We start from the raw sequence: 8,664 nt of genomic DNA, 5'->3' as shown, positions 1-8,664 counted from the left end.
GGGCCTGCATGAATAAACTTTCTGAATCCTTTATCATCTGCAACCGAAAATAGTTGTGGATGATTACTATACCTTTCTAATGTGACGTTGTTCTCCCTGGCTCTCTTTCTCTCTCTCTTCCTCTGGGTCTGTTGCTGGGCTACTGAGTGTATTTACCGCCCCTCCCCTCTCTGCCCAGCATAAAGCACAAGGCTCGCGTGCGGAGTGAAGCGGAAAAAAAGTGCGAGAGAGAGGCTGAGAGAAAGAAAAAAAACAAACAACCCATGTGACGGCTCGCCATAAGGAGCCGGCTCGTGTCGTTCACGTCAATGAGCCGGCTCTAAGAGCCATTTCGTTCGAGAACGACCCATCACTACAGAATAACATACAACCATCAATAGTGAGCTACAAAGAACATGTGACAGATGTAGAATTTTATAAAAACAAAAGGCTGCCCACAAAAACATTGTTGCACATAAAGTAGTATAATATAACTGAAAATGACAAATAAACATTGTCTCAGCTCACAACTGAGTTCAAAATGACATGCTGCCTGTCATTAAACACATCAAGTGGATCCGCTCTCCACCAACCTCATCCATTGATCATGTTCTGAAAACAACAAACACAAAACAACATGCAGGTACTATCATTAAATTGCACATGGTTGACATGCATTTATTTTATTTTATTTGTGGATAACACTTAATTAATTAAACACGGAAATGGATAAACTGTGACCTAATGGCGGAATACTGTCACTGCACTGGTAACACAATTGACATATTGACATATAGACATATTATAAGACACATTAACCACTCGTCTTGAGTTTGACATGTGCTGTAGATGCTTTCTTTTTGTAACATTACGGTTAGTTTTAATATTACTTTTTCCGGGTCACAAAATAAACTCTTACGATATTTCCAGACAAGAATTAATCTATTGTTTCCCCCGTGCACCACCCAGTACCCGTGTCCTCTAAATCTGAGAGTGATGACTTTCTAAACTTCTTTGTGGATAGGTTGTGTATGCAGCTGCACTAAAGCCGCGGTTATAAGAATGAGCTGTAGCGTGGGAGTAGTCATTTTCATGATGGCAAGGTACTATAGCACTGAGGAAGTTTTGGAAATGGTCCTGGACCCTGATTGCGAGGATGGCTCCGCGTCATTCTCCGAGGACTCTGGGGATGACAGCAGAGTGGACGTCTAAGAACGGAGGAATAGTGTGGTCTCCTACAAATGCCAAGACGCTCCGCTATGTGCCTGCAGCCACAGGACTTATCCTGGGACCCACACATTATGCCACCGCCCGAATTAGCGACCCACAGTCCAGCTTTGCACTATTTCTCAAAGATGAAATCGTGCTGCTTATTGCATCAATGCCAAATCTGCAAGGGAGACGTGCAATCGCAGACTGGAGAGATGTGGACACCGATGAACTAAGGGCTTATGTGGGACAGCTGATCTTGGCCGGTGTGTACTGTTCAAAAAATGAATCAACGGCCAACCTTTGGAGTGAGAAATGTGGATGGCGGATTTTTTGGGCGACCGTGTCGTTAAAATGATTCCGTTACATCACCAGGTCGCTGCGCTTTGATGATGAACTTTCCCGACCCCGAGACGACAAACTGGCTCCAATCCGCAAAGTCTGGGATATGTGGACGCACTGCCTCCAGATGCTGTTCTGCCCAGACAGAGACGTTTGTGTGGACAAACAACTCGTACCATTCAAAGGCAGATGCAGCTTCAGGCAGTACAAGCCTGCCAAGTATGGCCTGAAGATTTGGGCACTATGTGATGTCAAGACGTCCTACGCCTGCAGGTCTAGACAGGCAAAGCAGCTGGCGAACGCCCGGAGGTCAACCAGGGGATGACAGATGGGCTCCAGGGTCACATTATAACATGTGACAATTTTTTTCACCTCCTTCCCTCTGTCAGAAGAGCTACTGAGGAGGAAACTGGCCCTGGTTGGCACAATTTGGAAAAATAAGCCCGAACTTCCGCCACATTTGCTGGAGACAAGCGGGAGAGAGGTGTTCTCCTTCATCTTCGCCTTCACGAAGACGCACACGCTCGTGTCTTATGTCCCCAGATGCGGCATGAATGTCCTCCTGCTGAACACATTTGTTTTGTTCACCTTAGCTGTTAGATATGGTTTGATTACATTTATGTTTGATACTTTAATGCAATTTTGCGTAAGCGATGATGCTGAGAGAAAGCCAGCAATAATAAAAGATTACAACAAATGTAAAGGAGGTGTCATTGCGCAGTTACGCACACATTTATTCATTCTTGCTCATATATTGTTGTGTAAAATATACATAGGTTTAATGTTTTCTGGGGATTTTTTTGTTCGTTTGTTTTTTGTTAGGGTTAGGTTGTTGGCACCTACTCGTGCAGGAGGCGAATGAATTGGTGGCCATTGGCCCTATTCCACCATCTCCTTGACGTCTCGCTCTATAATGGCTATATCTTGTGGACCACAATTGACCCTTTATGGCAGCAGGCCAAACCACACAGGAGGAGGCTGTATATTGAGGAGGTGGGAGAAATGCTAGTCAACCCACAGATAGCGAAGAGAGGCTACCTTCCCTGCTCTTCACTCGCAGCAGACTTTGTCAAAAGTGCGCAAGGTGCTGCTGCAGGCCCCTCTCCAGCCAGGAAGGTCAGGAGGCAGTGCCAGTTTTGCGCAGAAAGCAGAAGAAGAGTTGTCACCACCTGCTGCAAATGTGGAAAGTTCGCATGCGGAGACCACACTCTGTCCATCTGCAGCATCTGCTCCACCTGAGCAGGACTGTCACACTGATCAGAAAACTTAATCACTACCTGTAATCAATCCAAAAATAACTGAGGAGAGCAAAGTGAAGCTATCTGTAAATGTAGTTTTATGCACGTTCTCCTCCCAGTGATCACTTTACTTTGTGTTGTTCATGCAATCTTCTCTGAATCTGGTGAAGAAATTACCAAAGCTTGAATTTGTCCACACGTACATGTTTCTGTGGCGCTCAACACTATTAGCCTCTGAAGTGCTGGACTAAGTGTCAGTACTGTGTGGTTTTAACCTTCTCCCTCCCTCTACAGAAGCTACTGTATCAGTAGCCTGCAAATATGATCCCCAAAACACCACCAGGCACTGTTTTTGCTCGTCCACCCACCAGGTCCACTCCAAGGTAAGTTTGCTGTACTGCTTTTTCGCACTGTCCTGCAGGTTTCTCGCAGTGTTGACATGTGCGCTTACACTGTGTTTTATCCCTGTAGAAAACAACCGCGTCAATCCCATCAGGACGACGGCCGTCCTTATATTAAGAAGCCACCAAATGCCTTCATGGTCTATCTGGAAGAGCAGAGGCCGAAGGTGGAGGCTGAACTGAAGGTCAGTGGGAGTGCAGCTGTGAATGCAGTTGTGGGAGCGAGAGTAAGTGTGTAACTAACTCTACATATATTTATGGATCTGTTCATGTTTTGTGCTGGTGTTTATGCATGTGTACCAGCTGTCCTGTAGTAATGTGTAGTAACAGTGTAGCTGTGCATTTATATATGCTGACAGTGTGTTCCTGTGGTCTTCTGTCCACAGTGGAAGTTGCTCTCAAGAAATAAGCAGGTGAAATATTTTGATCGGGCGGAGACAGAAAGATGGCATCACACAAAAGAGCATCCACAGTGGTCCACTAAAGACAACTACGTATGTCCAAAGTGCCAACATTCATGCATGTGCCTGTGACTGCACTGAATGATGAAACATTCACATCAGAGAGTTTGTATCAGCTGGTGAAAATTCTAATGTGTTTGTTTTTAGGGCAAAAAGAGGAAGAGAATCAGAAATCGCAGCTGTACCACCGGTGAAAGACTATTTCTGGGAATCACGGCGTTTCCTTCATGTGAAAGACAAACATTTGTTTAAAAAAAGAAGACTCATTGTGTTTTGTTTGTGTTGCAGTGTCTGCATCTGACCAGGAAGATCAACAGGTCAAGAAGCCTTACATCACACCAGCTCAGCAGCCACAGCCAGGTGTTATAGCCTGCCTCACCAGCAGGCAGTGTGTCTGCAGCTGCCAAATCAGGTCCTCTCCTCCTCACATGTGGATGTTCCTACAGACCTCTGTGCTGGTCCTAAACTAAGTAACACCAGCCCTGCTTTTCCTGTGGATTCCACTCCATCCACATCATTTGCCTCCCAAGCAAGACTGTTTCAGCCCCGAACAGAGCCCATCCTTTTCACTGACACTGACATGTGGTCAGTGCTTGACCACCTTCCCATCATGGCAGACGGTGATCTGATCTCACCTCATTCAGTTAGACGCCTCCACTGGTCCTCAGCTAAACCAGAAAAGCGCTGCACCCACTCAGACAACAACTGCACGTCAGCCAGATTGACAGTTAAAAACTTTAATTGAGCTTTTTAAAAAAAGCACATTGCTCAAAACTAACATCAAACTAAAACTGAGCAAAACTACACTAAAACATAGAAACACTGAAAATGAAATCCAAACTTGAAACCTGAACATGGAAACACAGAAAGCCTGAAACACAAAGGGAGAAGAGCTAACCACCCGAGAAGGCACAAAAGGAAACTGATACAACATAAACACACCAGGGTGATTAGGGAAAGTATAGACACATGAAACCACAGCTGAAACAAACAGACATAACGAGACGGGGAGAGAGAATTCAACACACGACGAGAAACTGTCCAAATAAAACAGGAAGCACACTGAGATGCAGACTAAGACACATAGCTTGACACTAGGCATGGAGTCACCTAACCTCATTTGTCACGTTACTCCATCACCCCTTCAAGCAGCTCTGTATATATTATGGATGCAGATCTTCACGACAAAGCTTCATTGTTGTTGCCAGACGTCAAGACAGCACCATTTGCTACTTCACCTACCTGTCCTTCCCATCAGTCACCACTCAAGGAACTGACCTCGTCATCCATCTCCTTCACAGGCCTTTATACGTAACTGATTCCTCAAGATCAAAACAATAAAACAAGATTCATAAGGATTATTTGTCAAGTTACTTGAAAATAGTAATTAGAGCTTGGTCACTCTGGCACAGCTGGCTGCCGGTGGAGCTCACGGGCACGTCACTGCAACCACTGAATCAAATGAAAATAAAATAAACAATAAAAGCAAAGGTGAATCAAATAGACCAATATGGCAAGGCTGGGATGGTCCATTTGGTAAAGTAAATCCGTTGGGCATCTTTCTTTGCCTTTAGACAACAATTCTGGTTGTCTAAAGGCAACCCGTTTGTCTGTCCCGTTTGGCAAAAGAACCAAACGGGACAGACAAAAAAGAAAAAAAGTAATTAGTTACTAATTACTTCTCCAAGAAAGTAACCCTGTCACTTTACTGATTATTTATTTTTCAAAGTAACTGGTTACTTTATTACTTTAGTTACTTTTTAAAAACATTCTATACAACCTCAATATGTTATAAAGCAATAGACCTTTCAGCCCAATTCTATTTTTTCTGCATAATACACAATGAAAAAGTCTATTTAAAACTGGTTTCATTAATCTTTTAACTTTATGCACATTGCATCAAGCAAAAATTAAACTCCATGCAACATTCTCTGATTGGAAGATTTTTGTTTTACATTTAAGCCCATTTTCTGCATATTCCAGCATATAAAATAAACTGTTTTGCGTTTCACACTTTCAAATAAATGCAAGTAAAACACAGCAAAAAATAGATAAAATCAAAGATTCAGTGGCACCAAGGTTAAGTCCACACGTACCCGGGTATTTTTGAAAACGCAGATTTTTCTATGCGTTTGCACCTTTCGTCCACACGTAAACGGCGTTTTCGGTCACTGAAAACTGAGATTTCTAAAAACGCCTGCCAGGGTGGATATTTTCGAAAACTCAGTTTTTGCATTTACGTGTGGACGAGAAAAACGGAGAAAACGCAGGAAACGCAGCGTCAAAGGTGTGCGCCTTTTTTCACGTCACACTGTGCGCCACGTTATTGTTTCGGTGAAATGAATTTCTACAATACTGTTACTGTTAATTGTACTCTCTGCAGTGTTTAAATGCTTACATATTCACACACAGCTACTGTCCCTCCACACATACGACTCTGTTCTGCTTCTATGCCCCAGCTTTGTTTACCATTTCCCACCGAGGCTTCTAGACTTCTGATTGGCCAACATTTCTACACGGTTAGGAATATATCGCCACCTGTTGCTTTGGCATGTTCCTAGCAGCGTTTTCCTTCATTTCTGCGTTTATGTGTGGATGGGATTATTTTTTAAAACGAAAACGGAAAATCTCCGTTTTCAAAAATGTCCTGACTGAGGGATTTTGCTCTGCTATGAAATGAAGACAGAAAACTAAACAGCAGTGACGTTTGCAGGGTTACTGAAGTTTGGCTAGCTGATATATAATGATGTGCTACGTGACAGCTAGCAACACAGCTATGTCAGCATAATATAAACACGCTATAACTTTTTTCCACTCGATAAAAGTTTACGTAAGAATTCTCGGTGGTTAGGACCAAATGTAATCGCATGGCAGGATGCTGTAAACGGACCAAACTTCAGCCAGGAGAACAACTGAGATAATCCATCCACAATACGAGGTTAGTCATTCATATACTGCTGCATGGGCTGGGCTGTAGTTACATCGTAAGGTTTTAAAAACTGAGCTGTCCAAGACAGGATGCTGTCCAAGATAAAGACAATGTTGGATAACACCTCCCACCCACTCCATGACATGCTGGTCAGTCACAGGAGCACGTTCAGTGAGAGACTGAGATTACCGAAAAGCACCACTGAACGACACAGGAAATCTTTCCTGCCTGTGGCCATCTCCCTGTACAACGCATCCACTTAACACACTGTTTGCTGCTACAACTACACATGTTTCTTTTCCAACTATTTATTTATGAGTGAAGTATGTATGTGTATATATGTATATATTGTACTATTCTTAGTTAGTGTATTGTCTGTCTTGTCTTAATGTTGGTTTAAAATGGAGCACTGTAACAAAAAATAATTTCCCCCAGGGATTAATAAAGTATTCTGATTCTGATTCTGATGTTAACAACACAAAAGCCATATTAAACGCAGACTACTTTAGGCCCGGAAGCAAGATTTGTCACGTCATCACTTACAGACTGGATTATCCACTGTTGAGATTGCCTTCTTGCCAAGAGTCTCTCCTTGCGTTGTTATTAACTCCTGTGCTTAATGTTAAGGTTTCAACTAGTTCACTTTCCTTCCATGCTTGAATCTGCTTTTGGATCCTGGTTCATGCACTAGCCTCCAGGCTCCAGTGGCAGGTGCAGAAACAGACATGAGAACAAGACTGAAATATGTCTTAAGACTTTATATCTTGTTCTGTTTAATCTGAACACGTGGGGTCCACCTGGTCAAACTATATGGCCATTATAATGGCCTCTCATAGTTTTTATTATCACTATTTATTGGTAGCATGTTTTAGGCTACGTCCACATGTACATGGGCATTTTTAAAAAAAACAAAACAAAAAAAACATCTTGTCCACATGTGCAGTTTTGAAAAAAATATCTCCGTCCACATGTAAACGTTATAAATGAAATTTTGGGCAATCATAAGTCTAGAAGCCTGGGAGTTTTTATATTTTTGGAAAAGACTGTTATTTTTGGTGTTACAGTCAACTGTCTGGGTGTTTGTTTCAGGCAGAACACTGAAGGTTGCAACGCTGCTATTCCTGCAATGGAATAACACCACCACATGTTGTAACAGGAAGAGCCCCCATTTGAGGCAGGCCACAAAATTTAGAAAAACAAAAAATTTACATTATTGGGCAACAGGCAAAGATGTTATACATTTAGACTAGACTAAAAGATCCACGGAAACAAAGACTGAATAACTTCACCACAAGTTCAGCCCTCACTGTCTTCTGTAATTTACAGCAGAAACTAGTGATGTGTCGGTCGCAAACGAAACGACTCTCTCGCACTTTTTTCCCGCGTCACTCCGCATGCGAGCCTTGTGCTTTGCGCTGGGAAGAGGGGGGAGGGGCAGTAGTTACACTCACAGTAGCACAGGAACAGAGTGGGAGGGAGAGAGAGCCAGGGACAACAACGTCACATTAGAAAGGTATAGTAATCATCCACAACTATTTTCAGTTGCGGATGATAAAGGATTCAGAAAGTTTATTCATGTAGGCCCATATGACTGAGAATGTGCATCTTCTTTTTGTTTTCATATTTTAATTTATATTTAATTGTGTTGTGCAGTGTTTTGTGTTGTTTCACTTTAAATTTGTTTAAAAGGGAAAAGCTGAAAATTTAAATAGATTTTTTTGTATTATATTTTGTATAATTTGTATTATATGGTTTATTTATTGCATTTTATGTGGAGTGAATAAATAAAAGTATATTTACGGTGGCCTCTAGAGACAAGGCACGTACAAACTCCGAAGCACGTACAAAAGACAACAGTGCTCCAGGTTGTTTGAGGCAGTGTTGAGCTTTTGTTACCTACCTACACAAGCCAGGAAGTACCAACGATTTGGTGTGTAGTAGTAACAGGTAAATGAACATCTTTTTTTACATTATTTAAATATATATGAGTGCTTGTGTATAAATACACAAACAATACACACATGCTTTCAATTGTGTAATTTAAGTGATCTAGGTAGCTCTGTTTTGGCAGTTCAGTTAATGCTAGAAATGTGTTTTGGAGTTTG

At 42.2% G+C, this 8,664-nt stretch overlaps 2 pseudogenes; both read left to right on the top strand.

Annotated features, from left to right (window-relative positions):
• The first annotated feature begins 1,135 nt into the window (after positions 1-1,135).
• LOC121813419 lies at positions 1,136-2,429 on the top strand (annotated as a pseudogene).
• Positions 2,430-3,089: 660 nt separating this feature from the next.
• The window catches only part of LOC102306316, a 7,449-nt pseudogene continuing 1,874 nt past the window's right edge, over positions 3,090-8,664 (top strand).

Source organism: Haplochromis burtoni, unplaced genomic scaffold (assembly GCF_018398535.1).
Source record: "Haplochromis burtoni strain Fernald_Lab_line unplaced genomic scaffold, NCSU_Asbu1 Contig_1660, whole genome shotgun sequence".
In the NCBI taxonomy this organism is placed as follows: Eukaryota; Metazoa; Chordata; class Actinopteri; order Cichliformes; family Cichlidae; genus Haplochromis; species Haplochromis burtoni.
The sequence above is the reverse complement of the archived record's forward strand: the minus strand, read 5'-3'. Positions and strand labels throughout refer to the sequence as shown.